Source organism: Lynx canadensis, chromosome C2 (genome assembly GCF_007474595.2).
Source record: "Lynx canadensis isolate LIC74 chromosome C2, mLynCan4.pri.v2, whole genome shotgun sequence".
NCBI classification, from domain to species: Eukaryota; Metazoa; Chordata; class Mammalia; order Carnivora; family Felidae; genus Lynx; species Lynx canadensis.
This window is the reverse complement of record NC_044311.2, coordinates 39078325-39103786: the sequence shown is the minus strand read 5'-3', so window position 1 is coordinate 39103786 and position 25462 is coordinate 39078325. Positions and strand designations below refer to the sequence as shown.

Below are 25462 nucleotides of genomic sequence, written 5' to 3'. Positions count from 1 at the left end.
GACATAGTAGATTAAAAGAAGAGAATTAAAACAAAAATCAAACAAAATGAAGAGATAAAAGGGATATGAGAGAAAATGACAAATACTGAAGATACAAAAAGAAAATTCAACATATGAAATAACAGTTCCTTAAAAAAAAAAGAATACTAAAAACTTGCTGAAAGTATTATTATGAAGTGTATGTTAATAGAGCACTCTATTACCTGATAATATCAACCCCAAAAAATTGAGACCAAGACATATTCTAATAAAATGACTGGACTTTAAAGAAACAAAAAAATCCTCTGGGAATCTAGGGAAAAGAGCACATGTTTAATAAAGGCATCAAAGTGATATTATCACGGGATTTTTTTTAACATCAATGCTTTATGCCAAAAAATAGAATAACACATTTAAAATATTTAAATGCGACAAGGCATAAATGGGACAAAGCAAATGACTAATTATATATTCTAAATCTATTTGTGTGACCTTGAGAAGCAGATTATCAGTATGGAAGAAAAGAGTTAAAAAACTGAAAAGGCTGTATAAAAACCCTGAATTTGTAAAATCCTAGAAAAAACAAATTACCAACCAGGAGCAAATAGTGGCCCTGGTTTCCAGATTATCATTTTGACATTTCCCCCTGCCCCCCACTGCCTTTTTTAAGGAAACCATGGCTGCTTCAAGAAATGACTGACTCCAGGTTTATGCAAAAAAAAATGTACTAGAACATCTTGAAATACTGCATATCAGAGAAATAATCAAAAGAATTCAGAAGTCAAATTGAGGCCCTCATTGGCCATAGATTATATAAAGATCACAATGGATTTAAACTAATCAAATACGTTAAAATTTGTGATTTCATAACAATATTAAACAGTAGTTTTTGAAGACTTCATTGGTCACTGTGACAGGCCTCTAAAGATGCTCAGTTGTTAGAAATTTTACTATATGTGGAAAAAGGATCTTCATAGATGTGATTAAGTTACAGATATTGAGATAGGGACTCTCTCTCTCTTTCTCTCTCTCACCCTCTGACTTTTAAATATAATAACAAGTACTATTATAAGGGAGGCAGTGGGAGATTTGACTACAGACAAAAAAGAATGTCATGTGATAGAAATAGAGGAAGAAGATGGAGGAAGGGAGGAAAGGAATGCAAGGGCATACAGCATTGGTCTCTGGAAAGTATTCTCCCCTAGAACGTTTGTAGTGATTGTGGTCCTGCTGAAACCTTGATTTTAGCTGCAAAAGATTTATTTCAGGCTTATGGCCTTTAGAACTATCAAAGAATAAATAGATGTTGTTTTAAGGCACCAAGTTTGTGGTTGTTACAGCAACTGAAAAAAAACTAATACAGTCAGAAATCATTATCTTAAAAAAAAAACAATAAAAAGAGAAGGAAGCATTCATTTCTCCTTTCCTAAATGAACTATACCTCTTGGTAAGTATCAAATGAGGAATTGTCTTCTTATTAACTTATTCTAGCTAATCAATAAAAATATTAGCATATCATAGGTACTTTATAAATACCAATGAACTGGAATTTAGACATTGAGCACAAATGGCTGCTGCATCAAAATTGAGAGAAAACAAATTATGTGTACCTTCAGATGAAAGATTATAGTCTTACCAAGGGGATAAAAATGTAATTTTATCAAACTTCCAGATCCTGAAGACAGTTTGCAGGAAATAGAATACAATCGAACATGTTGAATCACATCACAAGTATGTAATAAAAAAAATCCAGACTATGAGAAACCAGACTGGACAAACATCTCATTTCTTCAACAAATAAATAGTAAGGAAAAGAAGGGATACCAGGAACACCTGTATGTAAAAGGGGTCTTAAAAGACAATTCAAGGGGCGCCTGGGTGGCGTAGTCGGTTAAGCGTCCGACTTCAGCCAGGTCACGATCTCGCGGTCCGTGAGTTCGAGCCCCGCGTGAGGCTCTGGGCTGATGGCTCAGAGCCTGGAGCCTGTTTCCGATTCTGTGTCTCCCTCTCTCTCTGCCCCTCCCCTGCTCATGCTCTGTCTCTCTCTGTCCCAAAAATAAATAAACGTTGAAAAAAAAATTAAAAAAAAAAAAGACAATTCAAGTTAAGAAAAGTGAATAAGACTAAACTATAATGTCTAGGGATGTCCACTTGGATCATTAAAAGCCATAAAAACAACAAGGAAATGAGTGTCATAAAAGTTGCAATAGTGTATATGTGTGGGAGGGGGCTATCTGTGCAAAAGGGCACACAGAGAGTCTTCTGGGATGGTTAACCAATTTCTGTTTCTTGACCAGGATGGTGGTTATAAGAGTATTCTCTTAGACCATTCGTGTAGCTATAACAAAATACCACAGACTGGGTAGCTTATAAACAACATAAATTTATTTCTCACAGTTCTGAAGGCTGGAAGTCTAAGATCATATCACTGGCATGCTTGGGTAGGGCCCTCTTCTTAGTCACAGACTTCTTGTATTATCAGTAGGCAGAAAGGGCCAGGGAATTCTCTGGAACCTCTTATAAGAGAACTAACCCAAAGTCTCCACCTACTAATACCATCACCTTTGGGGATTAGGATTTCAATTTAAGAATTTTGAAGGAGGGGGATACAAACATTTAAAACAAAGCAGGTATTTACCCTTATAGTAATTCACTAAGCTACATTTTCTTTTGTGTGTTTTTCTGTGATTTTATCTTATAATAAAAAGACAATAAATAAAACAAGTAAAAAATACTACACTAGTGCTTCCACCATAAACAACTAAAAAATTGGACAAAATGTGGGGAAGAACTGTGTTCAGATTTTGAAAAACAGGCAGTAGAAGAGTGTGATCCTAAAGAGAAGGGAAACAAATGAAATAAGTTATTCAATCCTTCCACTTTCTTTTTTTTTTAATTTTTTTTTAATGTTTATTTCTGAGACAGAGAGAGACAGAGCATGAGTGGGGGAGGGGCAGAGAGAGAGGGAGACGCAGAATCGGAAGCAGGCTCCAGGCTCTGAACTGTCAGTACAGACCCCCACGCGGGGCTCAAACTCACAAACTGTGGGATCATGACCTGAGCCGAAGTCGGTTGCCCAACCAACTGAACCACCTAGGCGCCTCTCAATCATTCCACTTTCTAACTGGAGGCAGTTTACAGACTGCAGAGCAGGAAAGGAGAGCATGAACACACCTGGGAAATATTTGAATTTAGAGCAGCCAGAATGGAGAAACATTGTTGAGCAATCAAGGCATTCCGTAGAGATCCCAAAATGGTCCCGTTTTAGTAATAGGGCTAAATTTGGCCATATTAAGAATATTCTGTCATCACCTGAACAAAGCTTTTTAAAAAACCTTGAATGGATGAAATAACAATGCCACAGCAAAACTCAGCATTTTTTTTCATTTTTTATTTTTATTTTATTTTTTAATGTTTATTCTTTTTTTTTAATGTGAAATTTATTGTCAAATTGATTTCCACACAACACCCAGTGCTCATCCCAGTAGGTGCCCTCCTCAATGCCCATCACCACTTTCCCCTGTCTCCCATGCCCCACCAACCCTCAGTTTATTCTCAGTTTTTAAGGGTCTCTTATGGTTTGGTTCCCTCTCTCTCTAACTTTTTTTTTTCCTTCCCCTCCCCCATGGTCTTCTGTTAAGTTTCTCAGGATCCACATAAGAGTGAAAACATATGGTATCTGTCTTTCTCTGTATGACTTATTTCGCTTAGCATAACACTCTCCACTTCCATCCATGTTGCTACAAAAGGCCATATTTCATTCTTTCTCATTGCCAAGTAATATTCCATTGTGTATATAAACCACAATTTCTTTATCCATTCATCAGTTGATGGACATTAGGCTGTTTCCATAATTTGGCTATTGTTGAAAGTGCTGCTATAAACATTGGGGTACAAGTGCCCCTATGCATCAGCACTCCTGTATCCCTTGGGTAAATTCCTAGCAGTGCTATTGCTGGGTCATAGGGTAGGTCTATTTTTAATTTTTTGAGGAACCTCCACACTGTTTTCCAGAATGGCTGCCCCAGTTTGCATTCCCACCAACAGTGCAAGAGGGTTCCTGTTTCTCCACATCCTCTCCAGCATCTATAGTCTCCTGATTTGTTCATTTTGGCTATTTGACTGGCGTGAGGTGATATCTGAGTGTGGTTTTGATTTGTATTTCCCTGATGAAGAGCGACATTGAGAATCTTTTCATGTGCCTGTTGGCCATCTGAATGTCTTCTTTAGAGAAGTGTCTATTCATGTTTTCTGCCCATTTCTTCACTGGATTAATTGTTTTTTGGGTGTGGAGTTTGGTGAGTTCTTTATAGATTTTGGATACTAGCCCTTTGTCTGATTGTCATTTGCAAATATCTTTTCCCATTCCGTTGGTTGCCTTTTAGTTTTGTTGATTGTTTCCTTTGCTATGCAGAAGCTTTTTATCTTCATGAGGTCCCAATAGTTCAAAAAACTCAGCATTCTTTAAAGAAAGACTAAAATCCAGACTCTGCAACATAAAACTCATATTCAGTATTCAATAAAAAATTACTATACATGCAGGAAAAAGCAACTAATAACTAGGAATGCAATTAATTAATAGAAATAAATATAATAGATGATGAAATTAGCAGACACATTCTTTAAAATACTAATTATAAATATTTTGAAAGAGAGGAAACATGAAAGTGAGACAAATGAAAGATATGAAAAAAGAACTAAAATGAAACATTTAGATGTAAAAAATGTATCCAAAATGAAGAAAAACAAAACCCAAAAACGACAGTGAGCTTAATAGCTGACTGTACACTAAAATAAAAGATTAATGAACTGGGACACCTTAGTGGCTCAGTTTGTTAAGTGTCTGACTCTTGATCTCAGCTCAGGTCATGATCTCACAGTTCATGAGTTTGAGCCCTGCATTGGGCTCTGCACTAACAGTGTGGAGCCTGCTTAGGATTCTCTCTCTCTCTCTGCTCCTCCCCTGCTCTCTCTCTCTCTCAAAATAAATAAATAAACTTAAAAAGATAACTGAAGATGTAGCAAACAACCACAAACTGTTTACAGAACAAAGAACAAAAGGGCCAAAAGTAAATGAACACATTGACTCTGTGAGTGTGGACAATATCGAGTGATCTAACATAAGTACAGATAGTGTCCCAGAAGGAAGGGGGATTGGAAAATTTTTTGATGATACAGCAGTCAAATATTTTTCAAATTTGAAGAAAATCATATATTCCCAACAGCCTGAAGTTAGTTCCCAACAGAGTAAACACCAGGAAAATCATACCAACAGACTTAAATTGTTGAAAATTAATGACAAAAAATTTTTTAAATGAACCCAAGACAAAAAAAAAAGCATTTTACTTGTAGTGTAATTAATAAGATAAGAATTAATATTGACTTTTCATTAGAAACAATATAAGCTGGAGGGTGATGGAAAAAACATCTTGAAAGTACTGACAGAAAGAAAAAAAATCTATAATCAGATTCTATATCTAGTTAAAATATCCTTCAAAAATGAAGGCAAAGTAAAGACATTTTCAGACAAAGCTAAGAAAATGTATCACAATCCAGCACTATCAGAAATGATTAAGGAAGTTATTTTAGACTGAATAAAAATAATGCCAGATAGAAATTTGGTTCTACACAACTGTTCTAATAATCCAATTAAAGACAGATTTTCAGGCTAGATGAAAAAGCAAAGCAAACTTGATGGTGTGCATATAATCACTTTGAATATAAAGACAATGGTAGGTCTTTAGTTGTAAAAAAGCTAAAATAGTTGTATTAATATCAGACAAAATAAATTTAAAGTGAAATGATATTACCAAAGTAAAGAATGTCATCTTATAATAATTAAAGGATCAATTCATTGAGAGGGCATAAAAATCCTAAACCTGTATTCACCTAATAACTGAGTTTCAAAATGCGTGAAACCAAAACTAAGAGAACTGAAAGGAAAATTAAATTAATCTGTAATTGTGGTTGAAGATTTCAACACAATTCAGTAACTGATAAAGGAAATTTACAGAAAATCACTAAGTTTATAGAAGACATGAACAACAATATCATCATGTTTGACCTAAATTGAAATATAGAAAACTACATTTAACAAAAAATACATACTTGTTTTGAGTGCATGGGAAATATTCATCAAATAGATTTTACGTTGAGCCACAAAAAATTCTAATAAACGTAAAATAACCAAAATCATACAGCATTATTCTCTGACCATAATGAAATAAAATTTAAAAAAAAAATAAAATTTATCTGTAAATAAATACCTAAATATTTGAAAATTAAACTATACAGTTTTAAATAACCCAGATTCAATGAATAAATAACATAGTGAATTAGAAAACAAATATTGAAATGAAATGGAATGAAATGAAATGAAATTATTTTTGAATTAAAGTGAGAGTAACACATTAAAATTTGTAGGGGCAGCTAAAGTGATGCCTATATGGAAATTTATAGCTTGTAAGTGCAAATATTTTTTAATGATATTAATATCTATTATTATTGATATTTCTAAAAAATAATTTAAAAAATCAATGATCTAAGCTTCTATTTATTTTTTTTATTTTTTTTTATTTAAAAAAATTTTTTTAACGTTTATTTATTTTTGAGACAGAGAGAGACAGAGCATGAACAGGGGAGGAGCAGAGAGAGAGGGAGACACAGAACCTGAAACAGGCTCCAGGCTCTGAGCTGTCAGCACAGAGCCCGACGCGGGGCTCAAACTCAGGGACCGTGAGATCATGACCTGAGCCGAAGTCGGAAGCTTAACCGACCAAGCCACCAAGGCGCCCCTAAGCTTCTATTTAAAAAGGTAAAAAAAAATTAAGCCCAACATAAGTAGAAGGAATGAAATAAGGAATAGAATAATGAATCAAAATAATAAGTTAAAAAAAATCAGTTGAACAAAGATCAGTAAAATCGATAAACCCCTTGCTAGGCTGATCAGAAAAAAATGAAGACAAAAATAGCCAAAGATAGGAATGTAAAAGGAGAAAACTCTATAGAGCTTATATACATTAAAAGAATAAACGGACATATTTCATGGGAAAATGGATTACTTAAAATTGATAAAATTGAAAATGTCTAAGAGATCAGTTGAACAAAATTGACACAGGGAAAAAATAAATATATGAAAAATTCTCCTATTAAAAAAATGAAATTTATTATTTAAAAACTCCCCACCTCTAAAACAAAAAAAAACATCACTCCCACGTGGAAGGACTAGTAAATTTAAGAAAATATTAAAAGAAAAATGACATTAATGTTATATAGATTTGAGGAAACAGTGGGAATGAAATACTTCCGACTCATTTTAGGAGGCCAACATTGTCCTAATACCCTAAAACCAGACAGAGACATTGCAAGGAAACAAAACTACAGATCAATATCCCTCATGAACATAGATGAAAAAAATTTTATCAAAATATTATAAATCTAATCCAGCAAAACAAAAATAATATATCATTACCAAGTAGTACTTATTCTAGAAATGTAAAACTGATTTAACTTTCAAAAAAAATACAGATATTTAACTTGAAATGGATCAGAGATCTGAACATAAAGGCAAAAACTTTGTGACACTTCTAGAAGAAAACCAAGGCAAAATTATTACAGAACTGGGATAGAGAAAGATTTTTGAGATAACATGCCAAAAGCTCCCATCATAAATGCAAAAAATGTTAAATTTACTTATCAAAATTAAAAACTCTTTAATTTTTAAAATGTTTTTTGTAAATTTTATAGTTTAATAAGTTATTTAATAAAATAAGGAAATAAAGTGACTGGGGCACTGGTTATAAAGTTATTGAGAGAGGGGCGCCTGGGTGGCTCAGTCAGTTGAGCATCTGATTCTTGATTTCGGCTCTGGTCATGATCCCATGGTTCTGAGATCAAACCTCGCGTCAGGCCATGTGCTGAGCATGAAACCTGTTTGTGATTCTCTCTCTCCCTCTGCCCCTCTCCCTTACTCGTGCTTGCTCTCTAAAATTAAAAAAAAAGTTAAGATTATTGAGTGAACATGTGGGATTTGAGATATAATTGTTTGAATACATAAATTTCAGGCATCGATGCGGAGATCATCCTGATTCTGTTGACATCCTGAAGTGATGCTCAATGCCAGGAAATCTCTTCAGTCTTTAAATTTATCTGTCAAGGTAAGGCCACACTTCATCCCAAGGTAGGATGCGAAAAACAGCTATATGTCTTAGGACTAACGTAAAATCTCATATTCTTTTGTAAAAATCCTTTAATGATTCTGACTTTCCTACTCCTTTTCTCCTTTTCAGTTTCTTCTTCATTATCAGCTGTTGTTGGTTTACAGTGCTCATCCAGCTTATCCTTACTGAATTGTTTTTCATTGCTTGATGCTATAGAGGTGCTGAAAGATCCCATAGTGATAACTGCCTTTCTTCTTTTCTTCCATGCTTCCCACTCAGGATTGTTTTATTATCCATTCCCTACGTGTAAATCTGTATTATATAGTTTTTGTTCTGACACAGGTACAGTCTTAGTTCCTTTTGGAGTGGATTTAATAAATGTTATTGTTATCACTTTAGGTTTTAAAACAGTATCTTTGTTTTATTTTTCCCAAGTATTGAGATATAATTGACATACAATATTGTATAAATTTAAGGTGTACAGCATGGTTTGACTTACATATTTGTGAAGAGATTACCACGATGAGTTTAATGTTTATCACCTCATATAGATACAAAAAAAATGAAAAAGAAAATGTCTTATTCTGTGTGATGAGAACCCCTAGAATTTATTCTCTTAACAACTTCCAAACATACCATACAGCAGTGTTAACTAGAGTCATCATGTACATTGCATCTGTAGTACTATTTATCTTATAATTGAAAGTTTGTAACTTTTGATCACCTTCATCAGATTCCACCCTCCTCCACCGACTGCCTCTGGTAACCACACATCTGATCTTTTTTTTTTTTTTTTTTTTTTGAGTTTGGAGGGTTTTTTTGTTTGTTTGTTTGTTTTGGTTTTGGTTTTTTAATTTTTTTTTTTAACGTGTATTTATTTTTGAGACGGAGAGAGACAGAGCATGAGCCGGGGAGGGGCAGAGAGAGAGGGAGACACAGAATCAGAAGCAGGCTCCAGGCTCTGAGCCATCAGCCCAGAGCCCGACGCGGGGCTCGAACTCACGGACCGTGAGATCATGACCTGAGCTGAAGTCGGACACTTAACCGACTGAGCCACCCAGGCGCCCCTAATTTTTTTTTAATGTTTATTTTTGAGAGAGAGAGAGAGAGGGTGTGTGTGTGTGTGTGTGTGTGTGTGTGTGTGTGTGAGCAGGGGAAGGGCAGAGAGAGAGTGAGACACAGAATCTGAAGCAGGCTCGAACTCATGAACCACAAGATCATGACAGGAGCCGAAGTCAGACACTTAACTGACTGAATCACTCAGGCACCCTATTTTTTTTTGTTTTTTTGTTTCTTTAGATTCCACATATAAGTGAGATCATACAGTATTTGTCTTTATTTCACTTAACATAATGTCCTCAAGGTTGATTGGTGTTTTCCCAAATGGCAAGATTTTGTTCTTTTTTATTTTGAATAATATTCCATTGTATTATGTGTGTGTGTATGTGTTTATATGTATGTATGTATGTATGTATATACTACAACTTTTTAAAAAACACTTTATTCTTTATTTTTTTTAAATTTACATCCAAATTCGCATATAGTGCAACAATGATTTCAGGAGTAGATTCCTTAGTGCCCCTTACCCATTTAGCCCATCCCCTCTCCCACAACCCCTCCAGTAACCCTCAGTTTGTTCTCCATATTTATGAGTCTCTTCTGTTTTGTCCCCCTCCCTGTTTTTATATTATTTTTGTTTCCCTTCCCTTATGTTCAACTGTTTTGTCTCTTAAAGTCCTCATATGAGTGAAGTCATATGATTTTTGTCTTTCTCTAACTTCACTTAGCATAATACCCTCCAGTTCCATCCATGTAGTTGCAATATATCACAACTTTTGTATCTGTTCATCCATGTATGGAGACTTAGGTTGTTTCCATGTCTTAGCTATTGTAAATAATGCTATCATTAATTGCATAGGGGTGCAGATTATCTTTTTCACATAGTGTTTTCATTTCCTTCAGGTATATGGTAGTTCTAATTTTAAGTTTTGGAGGAATCTCCTTACTGTTTTCCATAGTAGCTGTACCAATTTACCATCCTACCAACCATGCACAAGTGTTTCCTTTTCTCCACATCCTTATGAGCATTTGTTATCTCATCTCTTTTATTATGGCCATTCTAACAGATGTGAGGTGATATTGTGGTTTTAATTTGCATTTCCCTGATGATTAGTGATGTTGAACACCTTTTCATGTACTTGTTGGTCATTTGTATATCTTCTTTGGAAAAAGTCTATTCAGATCCTTTGCCCATTTCTTTAATTGTATTATTTGGGGGGCTCTGCTATTGAGTTGTATGAATTGTTTTTTTATATTTTTGGATATTAGCTCCTTATCAGATATATAGTTTACAAGTATTTTTTTCCTATTTTGAAGTTTGCAAGTATTTTCCCCCATTTTCACTTTAGTCAATTTTTTTGTTGTTTTTGTTTTTGTTTTCTGTGTAGAGCTTGTTAGTATGATGTAGACTCACTTCTTTATTCTTGACTTTGTTACTTGTGCTTTAGGTAGGTGTCATATGCAAAAAATTGCCGAGACCATTTCAAACTTTGTCTCTGTGTTTTCTTCTAGGAGTTATTTGACTTCCAACCTTAATACTTAAGTCTTTAATCCATTTTGAGTTCATTTTCGTGAGAGGTATAAAACAGGTGTTTAGTTTAATTATTTTATATGGGAATATCTACAATTTTTCCAGCACCATTTTTTGAATAGACTGTCTTTTGTCCATTGACTATTCTTGGCCCGCTTGTCAAATATTTGTTGGCTATATAAGCATGGGTTTGTTTCTGGTTCTTGATTCTGCTCCATTGGTCAATATGTTTTAATGCCAGTATCATATTATTTTGATTACCATACTTTTATAATATAGCTTGAAATCAGGAAGGGTGTGATGCCTCCTACTTTGTTCTTTTCTCAAGATAACTTCTCTTTTAAATATCCCATTAAGAAAATGAAAAAGCAACCCATAGATTGGGAAAAAAATTATGTACATATATCTATTAAATTATATATGTATATAATTATATAATTTATGTAATATAGAATATATTTATATTGTAATTATATTTTATAAAAATCATATGTAAATAATATGTAAGTGGTAAATAAATACTGAAAAAATGTTCATTATCAATACCCATCAGAAAAATGCAAACTGAAAGTCAAAAGAACAAATGACTGTATACCCTTAATATGGCCAAGATGAAAAGGATTAGAAATACCAAGTATGGGTAAGGATGTGAAACAACAGAAACTCAAACAATGCTGGTGGGATTGAAAAATTATATAACACTTTAGAAAATAAATTAGCAGTTTCACAACATCTTATTTTAGAAGGAATTTACACAAATAAGTCAATGTCAAGAAATAACCCAACAATTTACCTTTTTCCAAAAATGAAGAGAAAATTATATAGAAATTCATCCCAGAAACAATCAGTGCTAGAAGGCTATGAAACAGTATTTACATTTCCTCAGGAAAAGTAAGAACACCCTAAGAATTTGATACTAAACCAATTATTGCACAAGTTTAAGCTAACAGACATTTCAAACCTATAAAAATTAGAGGATATATTATATTGCTTTTAGAAAGGAAACCACTTAAATTATTATAAAGAAAATAAAGAAGCCTAAAATTAAACCAAAGAAAAACCAAAAACTTGTAGTAAACATTTAAAAAGTAAAAGAAGAAAACATAAAATAATTTGACAGAACTAAGTCAAATATATCTCTCAGATCAATAAATTTATATGGAATAAACTTACCTAGTAAAGAAAACTCTTAGATTGAATCACAGTGCAAAACCCAAGTATAAATTGTAGATTAATGAGATCCAATCTAATTCAGAAAGGTTAAAAATTAATAGTTGAGTATAGACATAGCTGCAAGTGCCCACAAAATGAAAATAGGGGATATTTGTGCATGTTTTCCCCCCCAGTTGTATTAAGAAATAATTGACATATATCACTGTATAAGTTTAAGGTGTACAGCATGATGGTTTGATTTACATGTTATAAAATTATTGCCACAGTAGTTAACATCCACCATCTCATATATATACAAGAAAAAGAAAAAGAAAAAAACAATGTCTCCTTGTGATGAGAACTCCTAGGTTCTACTCTCTTAACAACTTTCCTACATACCATACAGCAGTGTTAACTATAGTCATTATGCTGTATATTACATCCATATTATTACTTTATATGGTAAAGATAAATATAAGATATAAGGTAAATATAAGATAACTAGAAGTTTGTACCTTTTTGACCACCTTCTTCCAATTCCCCTCTCCTCACCCCTGTCTCTGGTATCCACCATTATGATCTCTTCTATGAATTTGGTGTTCTTTGTTTTTAGATTCCACATATAAGTGAGATAATACGGTATTTGTCTTTGTCTGACTTACCTCTCTTAATATAGTGCATTTAGGTCCATTTATGTTGTTGCAGATGGCACGATTTCCTCTTTTTTATGGCTGAATAATATTCCATTGTATATATACACCACAACTTCTTTATCCATTCATCTATCAATGGACACTTAGGTTTGTTTCTATGTCTTGGCTGTTGTCACTAATGCTGCTTTGAATAAGGGGAAAAAGATGTTTTTTCAACTTATGTGTATGTTTATATGTATCAGTTTTTTCACACTAATTCCTAGATGCTTATCAATTCCATTTCCTCTTCCACATGGGGTCACTATCTTTCCCAGCCCAGACTGCAATATGGATATGGTCTTGTGACAGGATTCTAGCCAAAGTAACTTGATGGACAAGATACACCCACTTCCAGGCCTGATAATAAAATGTTTCATGCAGTCTTATCACTTTTTCTCAAATCGAAAGACTTAACATAAAATCTGAGGGGGCTATAGAAGATGGCCTGAACTAAGTTGCTCTTTTCAAAATATCAATATAGGGGCGCCTGGGTGGCGCAGTCGGTTAAGCGTCCGACTTCAGCCAGGTCACGATCTCGCGGTCCGTGAGTTCGAGCCCCGCGTCAGGCTCTGGGCTGATGGCTCGGAGCCTGGAGCCTGTTTCCGATTCTGTGTCTCCCTCTCTCTCTGCCCCTCGCCCGTTCATGCTCTGTCTCTCTCTGTCCCAAAAATAAATAAACGTTGAAAAAAAAAATCAAAATATCAATATATAGTTGATAGATTATACTTATTCCTCTAGAGAGTATGGCCCTGCACACCAGAAGGTGACATCTTCAGTGGTGATTTCCTCATTCCAGGGCCCATGTCTACTTAAATACCAACTACCAGACATCCTGAAGCTTCAGGTGAGAGGTAATGTTGAAATATTCCTGGGTAAGGCAATAATAAAATCCATTTTCATTAACCTACTTTATTTCATGTAGAGGTTATGAATCATCAAAGCCTTGTACAACTATTAATATTTTCAGGTCAGTCCAACCATTTAATGAGAATGATCTCATTCCTATCACATCCCTTTGTCTAGATAATTTCTTTTTCTGTACTGTGTACTAACTCTTGACATAAGATTATGATTTGGGGTCCTTCTGGCAGCTGATCTTTTAACTATAAACTAGTTGCCAACTTTTAGTTACCACTTTCATCAGTAAATATATCTTGTTACTATCTCCTGGAACCACTTTTGAAATCTCCCCTTTAACCCATCTGCAATTCCATGATTTTCTTGCACACAAAGTGGAATTTTCTGGTTTTTCTCTTCAAGATCTAAGGAATTTCTGGCTATGACATAGATATTTTTTGCAGATTATCTGGTGATTATAACTAGTGATAAAGTGTTGAATTGTATCAATGTATTAAAATGTATTTGAGCAGTAAAATAACACATTTTAGATTTCAAAGTCCTGTTGAATTTCTAAAATCTCAGCCTTACCCAATCACTGTTGACAAAATGATGGATGTTATACTCCTTTAAATGTTTCCTTATGAGATAATTTAAATTCCCCCTGCTTCCCCTCCCCTATCTGTCTGTAGTGTTGTACTTCCTTGGCTGAAATCAAATATTACTTTAGAAGTTTGGGCAACATAATGGCCTCCCTTGTCTTTTAGACCCTTGATTCTGGTGAAGTTTAAAAGTACATCAATGAATGTTAATTCATCCTCTGTTACACTTATAAAACTGGCTCATATTCTCCAAGTCTACTTGCCAATGTTATTCCAATGTCTAAAATACCCTATTGTTCTCCGAAAGTGAAAATAAAAAGGTGCTTTATTATGAAGAGCATAAACATTTTTTTCACTTAAAGATTGTGCTACATCTTGACAATTATCCTTCTTGTTTCTCCTTAACTGCTTCTGAAAAACAGGAGACACAGTCCATTAGCTAATAGTTCCTAGAAAATAGTAAATCCCTAAACAAATACTGGGCCTTGTTAAATGCAGAGGATTTATTAAAATAGTAGTTGTATTACTTTTCCCAAGCTTAGGTGGCTTAAAAAAAGGACGCCAAAATCTATTGTCTCAAGTTCTGGAGGCTAAAAGTCTAAAATCAGGTGTCTACAGGCCTATGCTCCTCTGAGGCCTGTAGGGCAATACTCCCTATTACATCATTCTAGCTTTTGGTAGTTTGCCAACAAATTTTGGCATTCTTTGGCTTGTAGATGCATTACTCTGTCTTCACGTGGTATTCTCCCTGTGTCTCCTAGAAGCATTCTTCCTTTTGAAACTCAAACATCTGGACCAACAGAGTGTAAGGTTGTGGGTACAGAAAGCAAAAAAAAAATATTGTTGGTGGACACTAAGAGTAACAATGAGTGATGTCACTCCCATATCATCCAGGAGGCTATTTATGTTTACATAAGCATCCAGTATATAGTGTTGGTTCTCCCATAACCAAGATTCACAGGTCCAGGAATCAAGGGTAGAACTAGGGAAATGGGAGTGAATCCTATTACTATTTAATACAACTCTTTTCTGTACTCCAAAGGCTGACTGATAATGGTGTTTTACTGATTGGTTAAAATTCACTCTCTAAAAGAAAAAAAACTTTCAGCAGTAAATAATTACTAATATAAGTGCATAATTATATATTGCTTACCCTGTAATTTATTTAATTTTTAAATTTTATTTAAATCCAAGTTAGTTAACATACAGTGTAATAAAGATTTCAGGAGTAGAATTCAGTGATTCATCACTTATATATAACACCCAGGGCTCATCCCAACAAGTGCCCTCCTTAATCACTCATTTAGTCCATCCACCCCCACCCAACATCGCTCCAGCAACCCTCAGTTTGTTCTATGTATTTAAGAGTCTCTTATGGTTTGCCTCCCTCTCTGTATTATTTTTTAATTTTTTTAAATGTTTGTTTATCTTTGAGAGAGAGAGAGACAGAGCGCGAGTGTGGAAGGGGCAGAGAGAGAGGGAGACACAGAATCTGAAGCAGGCCCCAGGCTCCGAGCTGTCAGCACAGAGCCCTACCAGGGCCAAACTCAAAAACTGGGAGATCATGCCCTAAGCCAAAGTCGGATGCTTAATTGACTGAGCCACAGAGGCGCCCCTGCCTCCATCTCTGTTTTTGTCTTATTTTTACTTTCCTTCCCTGTGCTCATCTGTTTTGTTTCTAAAATTCCACATATGAGGGAAATCATATGATATTTGTTTCTCTGACTGACTTATTTCACTTAGCAGAATGTACTCTAGTTCCATCCATGTTGTTGCAAATGGCAAGATTTCATTCTTTTTGATTGCCAAGTAATAATTCCATTGTGTGTGTGTGTGTGTGTGTGTGTGTGTGTGTGTGTATACCATGTCTTTATCCATTTGTCAGTTGTTGGACATTTGGGCTCCTTCCATAATTTGGCTATTGTTGACACTACTGTATACTGTAAATTTTAGAGGAGAGTTGCTGTTTATTTGCGCTTTATCTGAATGCTTTATAGTTCTCTTTTTTTTCCATCTGTCAGTGGTTACTCCTTATTCTTACCATGTCACATATCTCATTTATCTTCATCAAAGACAGAGACAAAAGGATAAACCCAATCACCTTAATAGCTCAAGAAAAAATAAACAAATATCACCAGAGAAACAAGTCAAAGAAATAATAATAAGACAAGAATTTTGACTCTATGTTCTTGAGGTTGAAATACTTTTTCACTAGTTTATTGTAGTGAGGTTAACATCATTGCCATTTGCTTTGAATTCTTGAGTACAGGATATATATTTACCAATAGAAGAGTATGTGGACACTATGCCATGACTTATTTACCTCTCATTGGTGTGTAATTTTATTTATGAAATACTTTTACATATATTATGTTATTTATACAAAAGACCTTTGAAGTAGATTTAAAGCTTTTTTACCAATAAGAAAACTAAGGTTCAAGGCAGTTAAACAGTTTGTGTTCAACCATATAACTGGTTTAGTGGCGATATGAAGCTCCAAATCTTTTTTTTTTTTCCTAGTACAACTCAGGTTTGAGAAAACTTTACAAATGGAATACTCTAGCAAAAATTGAAATAGAGATTATTTAATGTATTAAAATTCTCCTTTTAGCCTTTTGAAACTAATGCTACTTGTATTAACCTCATTCTAAAAAATACAGTAGATTAAAAATCTACTTTTCATTCATCATTTACCTTCATTCTTTTTACATTGATTTTCTTATTTTTGAGAGAGAGAGAGAGAAAGGGGCAGAGAGAGTGGGACAGAGATTCCCAAGCAGGCTTTGTTGTACAGAACCTGATCAGGATTCAAACTCATGAACCATGAGGTCATGACCTGAGCTGAAATCAAGAGTCGGTCACTGAACTGAATGAGTCACCCAGGTGCCCCTCATTCATCATTTACCTTCAAAAAATACTTCTGGATTGTTTTAATATTAAATTATATGATAGAACAATTTTAAAAAATCTTTTAATTTTATCTAAATCCAAATTAGTTAACATATAGTGTAATAATGGTTTCAGGAATGGACTTTAACAATTCATCACTTACATATAACCCACAGTGCTCATCCCAACATTAAGGAATGCTCATCTCCCATTTAACCCATCCCCCCACCAAACACCCCTCCAGCAACCCTGTTTGTTCTCTGTATTTAAGAGTCTCTTATGGTTCGCCTCCCTCTGTTTTTATCTTATTCTTCCTTCCCTTCCCTTCCCTTATGTCCATCTGTTTTGTTTCTAAAATTCCACATATGAGTGAAATCACATGATATTTGTTTTTCTCTGACTTATTTCACTTAGCATAATATACTCTAGTTCCATCCACATTGTTGGAAATGGCAAGATTTCATTCTTTTTGATTGCTGAGAAGTATTCCATTGTATATATATATACCACATCTTCTTTTTCCATTCATCAGTCGATGGACATTTGGGCTCTTTCCATAATTTGCCTATTGTTGATAGTGCTACTATAAACATTGGGGTTCATGTGCCCCTTTGAATCCATTTTTGTATCTTTTGGATAAATACCTAGGTATGATTGCTGCGTCATAGGGTAGTTCTATTTTTAATTTTTTGAGGAACCTCCATACTACTTTCCAGGGTGGCTATACCATTTTGCATTCCCACCAACAGTGCAAAAGTGTTCCCCTTTCTCTGCATCCTTGCCGACATATGATAAAACAATTTTAAAAATAAAAGTTACAGCTGAAAATTATCATTTCTTTTTTTAAATGTTTATTTATTTAATTTGAGAGAAAGTTTGTGCACACAAGTGAGTGGGAGAGGACAGAGAGAGACAGACAGAATCCCAAGCAGGCTCCACACTCAGCATGGAGCTGAACACAGGGCTCGATTTCATGATTGTGAGATTGTGACCTGAGCCAAAATCAAGAGTTGGACACTTAACTGACTGATCCCCCAGGAGCCCTGAAAATTATTTCTTGATCATGAGAAGTTCTTTTTAGCCATAGCCTAAAAAAGACCTCATGCATCATAATAATTTTCATAATTATTTCGTGTATCAAGCCTAAAAAAGACCTCATGCATCATAATAATTTTCATAATTATTTCGTGTATCAATCCTAAGGACATTTAAAAAGTTGTAGGGGCAATATTTCCTTTTATATATGTTTTCTGTAGTAAAGGATTATAATTCATCAGTGCCAGTGTTTAGGTCATAGGTAGAACTCCCAAAGGAAGTAATTCATTTTGAAAGGAAATGACTGCCCCACTTTGTTTAAACCAGTCCAGTGTATTAAACTTAATAGAGGAAAAAAGTACATCTTTATATATAGATGATAATCTAAATTTATATCTGCAGCTCTGAGATCCAGATATACATATCTAGCATAATGACCCTATCCACTGGGATAATGATTATGCACCTCAAACTTAACCTGGTCCTTCCAGAACTCTTGTGTCAGTCCTTTATCTCCGTCTTAGTAGAAGCTGAATTCCAAGATATTCTTATTTCCTCTTTCCTTCACACCCTATATCCAACCTATCTGAAACAACTGTTGGATTTACTTTCAAATTATATCCCAACCACTTCTTAAAAACTCTACTGCTACTGCCCTAGTCCAAGTCACCATCATCTCTCACCCTAACTACTACAGTAATCTGCCTCTTTTATGGCACCATCACCCTACCAGCAAGTCTCCATAAGGAAGCCAGGGTGATATTTTTAACAATGTAAATTAAACCATATCTCTTACTCTGCAGCCCAGAATATGGTCCCATGTCCTTATATTGGTTTAAGGAGCTACCTATACTTCTGTATGGCCTCATCTTGTATCACTGTCCTCCTACCACTGCTGTAGTCACACTGTCTTTTCAGCTCTTCCTGTGAACACACCAAACTTGTTCAGACCTCCTTGGTATTTCTTTTACCTTTCACTGGAGATATTTGCATAATTTCTGTCCTCACATCATTCAGGTGTCTGGTCAGATGTTCCTTGAGAAAATTTTCCTGATTGCTCTAAAATGCACCCCTCCCCACTACTTAATTCCTTTGACTCCTTGATTCATTTTCTTCATAGGAAGTGTTTAATTTTTGCTTTCACACTAATTGTCCCTCTTGCATGAATAGGAGTTTTACCTTTTTCATGGCTCCATCTCTAGTGCCTGGTTCAGTGCCCAGTGCTTGGACAGAAATTTAGGTATTTTTGAATGAATGGATGAATGCATTCATTTAAATATTCATAGTTCTAAAATTGAAGCAAAATAGTTTAATTTAATAATGTATAATGCTAGCTTAATAGTTACATTGCTTTAGAAAAATCTCAGTTAAAATTATTTGCAATTTGCTTCTCTGAAGAGTTGATCTGCTGAGTGACTCAACCATTAATAGGCATGCCTTATGGCAGATGCAGGGATTGCAAAAAAAAAATGGCTAAGAATATATAATTTGTCTCCATCTACAGCAGTGGTTCTCAACCTTGGTCATATATTCGAATCATCTGGGGAGGTTGTAAAAGGCTGATAACCAGGCCAGATCCCAGAACAAGTAATTCAGAATCTTTGAGGGTTGTATCTAGGACTCCATTAATAAAAAAAAAAAAAACAAAATCTCCCTAGCTGATCATAATGGACAACCAAGATTGAGGACCACTGATCCATGAGGCAGGGGGTTTTGCAAAACTATTCCTGATACTGACAACAGTAAAGGAGGTATTCCAATACTTGTTAAATTAATTAATGAGTGAGTTAGTGAATGAATGGGTGAATGTAAAGGATGTTGATAGCCAACTGAACTCCTGATCACTGCTTGAAAACCATTCAGAGGGTTGGGCCTACCAATAAAGTTGCTAGATTTAGCAAATAAACATATAGGATCCCTAGTTACACTTGAAATTTAGATGAAGAAGGATCTTTTTTTAAAGCAATGTATGTCCCAAATATTTCAGGGAATATATACATACTAAAAAATGGATTTATTACTTGGCTGAAATTTAAATTTAAGTGGGCATCCTATATTTTAGGTGGCAACTCTACTTGTTACTAATGAAGGAACAGTTAAGGTTGTTCTCTTGTTCAGCATGTTATTAAAATATTTAAAATAATTCACTGTTGAAGTGGTAATTTAATCCTATATCTTCAGCTGTACAAAGGTACCATAAAACAGTCTATTATCCTTAGGAATGAATTTAATTTTGTCTTTTTAAGCTATTAATAGAGCAGTCATAAAAATGAGGTGAGTTCTTATGCATTATAGATTTTCCAAATGAGCTTAGAATTTAGATTCTTCAGTATCTGTTTTTGAACTATCAAATCTTATACCTAGAGTAAAAAAATAAAATTGTAAGTGTTTTTAGGACCTGTGAACTACACTTTCAGCATAACCTCTGAATCAGGGACTATATTTTGCATTCTCTTTCTACTCCTGTGAAGTGTGAGAAAGACAGGTATTCTTCAGGCCATAGACCTTTATTTCTTCCTAGCTATATAATACTGACCAGCTAAAACTAAGATTAAATGGTGATAGTGAATAAAACTTGACCTTAATGATGGAAAAACAGCATAATTGAAACAAATCAGTTGAATAATTGATCATTCAAGCAGAAGTCTCAAAGATACTACCATTTTCTTAAAGGATCCATAGAAGTTCTCACCTTTTGCAAATGTAGATTAATACCCTTCCACCAGTGGGTGGCATACTCATGTGTTCAGAAATTCTCCATTGGGTGGGTGACCCAAAGAAGTATTAATTATGGTATTAGAATGAATTCCATTCATTCTAAGTATGGAAAGAATAGAATGGTGAAAAGGCAAAACAGGAAAAGCTATTCGCATTTCTAACATTTTCATTCTCCATTGGGGTTACACAGTATGGACTAATTCTATGCTTCCTGAAGAATTTGCTGGAAGTGACTTGCTGAGAATTAGATGGCCAAAAAAAAATTGATTTTCTGTGAACAATGTCTTTTATTGTTTTAAGACCTCTTCTTCAAAACTTGCCCAAATGTTGTAACAAAAATCATACTTTTGCAGCACTTTTTATTTTTCTGGTTATATACCATTTCTTTCTAGACATTTAAGCAACCATCCCTAAATCTAATGATGGACAAAAAAAAAACAAAACAAAACAAAACCAAAAACCAAAAACAAAAACAAAAAAAAAAAACACAAAAGCTCAGAAGAGAAAAAGGTCTATTCAAGTATAAATTCTAATTCATCTATCCCATAATTCTGAGACTATTATAATAAGGGTACCATCAGGCAAGCTATATATTTTCTGCATATTGCTCTGGCTGACAATCTGCAGTGAGGGTACAAGAGCATTATAACTCAAATAGATTTTTCTGACATGGGGTATATCTGGCACCCTGCTCTTTCATAAACATTACTGCCTGTTTTTCAGAGCTTGAGATGACATAATTGTAGGTTTTGTAAATTTTCAGCAAGGCACACTATTTAAGATGTCTGATGTAGGCATTACATAACTTTGAAATACAAAATTTCAAATTTTGTTTTTAGAAAGACTGTCTTGGGGCAGTGAATCCAGGTGGGAAGTACTTAGCTTTATTTTGACTTTCAGTAATCCTCATATTTATTTTGCAATTCAGTACAAAGGTGAATACTCTCAATTTGAGAAATTATACATAGAGCTATTTGATTCCCTCTGTTTGTCAAGTTTCATACATATATATGCATACATGTGTTTTTTTAGTGTACTGATTTTATGGTTTAAAAAAAATTTTTTTAACATTTATTTATTTTTTGAGAGACAGAGAGAGACAGAGCATGAGCAGGGAAGTGCAGAGGGAGACACAGAATCGGAAGCAGGCTCCATGCTCTGAGCTGTCAGAGCCCAACGCGGGGCTTGAACTCACGAACCGTGAGATCATGACCTGGGCTGAACTCATCACCTAACCGACTGAGCCACCCAGACACCCCTATGGGTTTTTTTAAACAGGATACCTATGGTAGTGGTAATAATAATAATAATAATAATAATAACAACAACAACAACAATAATAATAGCTATTTGCTGAGGTAGTATAGTTAAGGTTAAAGGCACAGGCCTTGGGAGTTTTTCTTCCTGTGTTCTGACCCCAGCTCTGCCTAATAGCTAGGTAGCTATGGCAAAACTAACCTCTCTAAACCTTAATTTCCTCGTTTGAAAATGAGATAATGAAAACAGCTACCTATTAGCACTGTGTACTAATTGAGAAAATATATGTGAAGTCTCGGGCATGTAGTTGGCACTAGATGATTGGTAGCTGCTCTTCTAAGGGTAGAATTTGTAAACTGGAAGTAAACACTTTAGTGAACTCATCTCTGAATTAGAGCTAATAACAGTTGACTACCTTTAAGGCTTTTGTGAAGATTAAGTGATGTAAGGTGTATATGATACACTGAGCTTAGTGGCTGGCACACAGTAAGCATGTCAATCAATGGGAGCCATTGTTTTATTATTATTTTTTTTTTCAAGTACCATATATACTGCATTTCCAATAAAAATATCATCCTCATTATATTGAGAAGAAACTTGGGCCAAAACAGGCTAGAAGGTAATTGGGCCAACAGTCGAACCCTAGTCTGGCTCCAATGCCCCACATCCTTTCATGACAATCTACCTAGCTCTAACCAAAGGTCATTCCAACATTAAGAGAGAGGACACTGAGAGACCAAGAAACATGTTTTATTTCAATTCAATTGCTCAGAGATGGGACATGCTTCCTACTATTTTGCTGATTCTCTACCATAGAGTAACTGAAAAATACATTGTTTACTCTAAGTTTTGAGGCCTTTTAAAAAAATCATAATGATGCTATTTTTTATCATTCAGACAATGAGAATAGAGATTGCATAACCAAATAAAGAATGAAAGAAAGCAGTATCATGTTCTTTAAATTCTCCAAAATGTCTGATAAAATTATAGACTTTGTTGTACTTTTTGGTGCATTTTAAATGAGCAATAAAGCTGATACTTAAAATTAGAAGTATTTTGAACAAAGATGTTACATGAAATTATTATTTTTACTTCTAATGTTTAGTTTTTACCTCAAGTGTTTACAAAATGCACGTGGCTAAATATAAATAAGTCAATCAGTTGGTGTTCCAGATGTCTTGGGAAATATCCAGATGTTTGTGATCTTAAAAAGGGATATTTTCAAAACAACCATTTTATTTCCCTACTTTTCAGCTGCATGTGCTAGCTTAGCTATTATACTGACTTAGCTATAATTTGCTCTTAGTGTAAAATAACCTGAGTCTTTTCATAGGGAAAATCTGATTCCAAAAATATAAACTTTAAGTCACTTTGAAAATATTTTAGAAAATTAGAATGGAAAGGAAAAGAAGGACTGTTTAAATCAGGGGTTGACAAAGCTTTTCTGTCAAAAACCAGGTTGTAAATATTTTAGGCTTTGTCAGTCACGTGGTCACTCTTGAAAGTACACAACTCTGCCTTTACTAGACTTGATAGGCATGGCTGGATTTCAGTAAAATTTTATTTACAAAGCAAGCAGTAGTGGGCTGCATTTGATTGGCCTGGGTGTAACCATGCTGAAGATACCAGATATATTCTATTTTGCATAATAAGTAAAAATTTGCCAACATAAGTTAGGGAGAAGAAATTTTTAAATAGTAGCATCTATCACTATCCAGTTGCCCTTGGAGATGTAGTGGTTATACTTCATTTGCTCCCACATTCTTACTCCCCCTTCTCTGACCTCCTTTGTCTCATAGGAGGTTGACCTTAACAGACTGAATCACCCTCAGACTTTTGAGTGACATATGCTAAAAGAGAAAAATTCTTATAACTCTGGAGTGACTCACTCAGACATAGATATTTCACTGCCTTCCCAACCTGAACTGCCGGGTCCTAAGGGAAATCCACACTGGGCACAAATCTTTCCTCTCTTTCAAACTAAAGTGTATTGCTTCTCTGTTCTCTCAGGGTAAGCTTCCTGCTGATTCTCACTTAGAAAATACCTGATCAATCTGCTGAGTATAAACTAACCCTCAGGGAGGGACTTCTCTTTATTAGAGGATTTCAAGATATGCCTTAAAAAGTAAATAAGGAATTTATGAAGATGGGGCTGACAGCTACCCTGGGGAACACGGTGAGGCTAAAAAGCCATTCTGGTAACTCCTACCTTAGAGAAAATTCATTATCCATAAGGTCAACCTTGATACTAGTAACAAACCAAGATTTGGGGACCCAGGTATTTTTGAATCACCTCACCAAATACCCATTAGGTCTTTTAAAACAAGTGGTGTAATGTTTATTCATCTTTGATACCACTTTAATATTCTGTATATATTTTTTAATTAGTCTAAATTGTCAGGTGTTATGCTACCATGATATAATTGAGAGATGATGAAATAGAACTCAAGTGGTAATTTTTTTTAAGTTATCTTAATGACAATTAGAGATGTTACTGGTTTGACTAGGTATGTGTATGCAAAGAATCTGCTGTTGAAAAAAAAATCACTTTAAAACTCCGTTAATGAACCATTTGTTCATTAACAAATGTATTTCCTGAAATGCACTTCTTGGAGCACTAATCTTATGAGTCTCTGTAAAGGAGTGTTCAAAGGCTAACTATAGCCTGCTCTTAAAGGATGGCAATGCACAGGAGCAGATTAAAGGCTCTGGGAGGTATTACAGTAACTAACCTGTTTAAGTTTCTACACAAAATATTTCCCCAGCCTACTTAACCATGAAACCTTTTTTGAATGTGATTTATTAACACTTCATAGACTTTATTTTGAGAAATGCTGGTAAAAGGTATTAAAATATCTGGTTTTAGTCACTAGGAAAACTGCCGCTATTTCATTCAATTATTTTTGGCATCTATTAGTTGATTTGAACATTTGTTATTTAAAATTATCATCTTTGAAAAGATTTAAAAAGAAAATATAATAAGATATTTCCTTAAATGTCTGGTAAACACAGCTTTTGCCTGCCTCCAAGTATTAGGATTTGTAATTGTATGTGGAGGGATTAATGTCCTAAACAGGCTTTGTGTTTTGAGCAGTGGGCAAAGTAGGGTGGTCATGGAAGTGTCTAAAAGGAATGAAAAATATAAGGAAGTATTTTGAGTTGGGGTACCATGTTGGCTCAATCGATTAAGCATTCTGACTCTTGATTTTTGGCTCTGGTCATTATCTCACTGTTTGAGAGTTCAAAACCCACATCAGGTTCTGCGCTGAGTATGGAGCCTGCCTGGGATTCCCTCTCTCTCCTTCTCTCTGCCCCTTCCTCACTTGTACTATCTCTCTCTCTCTCTCTCTCTCTCTCAAAATAAATAAACTTGAAGAAAAAGAAAAAGAAAAAATATTTTGAGTTGATCCTAACCCTGAATTTTGTGTTTAGAGCTTTGGCTATACCATATATTATTTTTTCTTTCCAATTTTATATTTATTCTCAAATTTTAAATATAGTGAAAGTTATATTGAAACCAGTGATATAATCATAGCCACAAATTATAATTTC

General features: G+C 34.5%; 1 long non-coding RNA gene across 1 annotated transcript in view; it reads left to right on the top strand.

The window, feature by feature from the left end:
- The window catches only part of LOC116738307, a 78422-nt gene that overhangs the window by 11327 nt on the left and 41633 nt on the right, over window positions 1-25462 (top strand). The window contains exon 3 of the long non-coding RNA XR_004344082.1: window positions 8043-8135. This is a non-coding gene — a long non-coding RNA (uncharacterized LOC116738307). The remainder of the gene's footprint in view (window positions 1-8042; window positions 8136-25462) is intronic.